Source organism: Colobus angolensis, unplaced genomic scaffold (genome assembly GCF_000951035.1).
Source record: "Colobus angolensis palliatus isolate OR3802 unplaced genomic scaffold, Cang.pa_1.0 Scaffold7, whole genome shotgun sequence".
In the NCBI taxonomy this organism is placed as follows: domain Eukaryota; kingdom Metazoa; phylum Chordata; class Mammalia; order Primates; family Cercopithecidae; genus Colobus; species Colobus angolensis.
The window spans coordinates 8,118,563-8,119,078 of record NW_012120709.1 but is presented as its reverse complement, the minus strand read 5'-3'; positions in this window follow the sequence as shown (position 1 = coordinate 8,119,078).

The following is a 516-nucleotide window of genomic DNA, read 5'->3' as shown; positions in this document are numbered from 1 at the left end:
TTACGCTGATAAGCAACTTCAGCAAAGTCTCAGGATACAAAATCATTGCGCAAAATTTATGCATTTCTATACACCAGTGAGAGTCAAACCGAGAGCAAAATCAGGAGCAAACTCCTATTCACAATTGCCACAAAAAGATTAAAATGCCTGGGAATACAGCTAACTAGGGAAGTGAAAGATCTCTACAAGGAGAACTGCACGCACCACTGCTCAAAGAAATCAGAGATGGGCTGGGCACGGTGGCTCATGCCTATAATCCCAGCACTTTGGGAGGCCAAGGTGGGCTGATTACCTGAGGTCAGAAGATTGAGACCAGCCTGGCCAACATGGCAAAACCTCATCTCTGCTGAAAGTACAAAAATTAGCCAGGGGTGGTGGTGCACACCTGTAATCCAAGCTACTTGGGAGGCTGAGGCAGAAGAATTGCTTGAATCCAGGAGGCAGAGGTTGCAGTGAGCCAGGAGATGGTGCCACTGCTCTCCAGCCTAGGCAACAGAGTGAGACTCTGTACAAAAA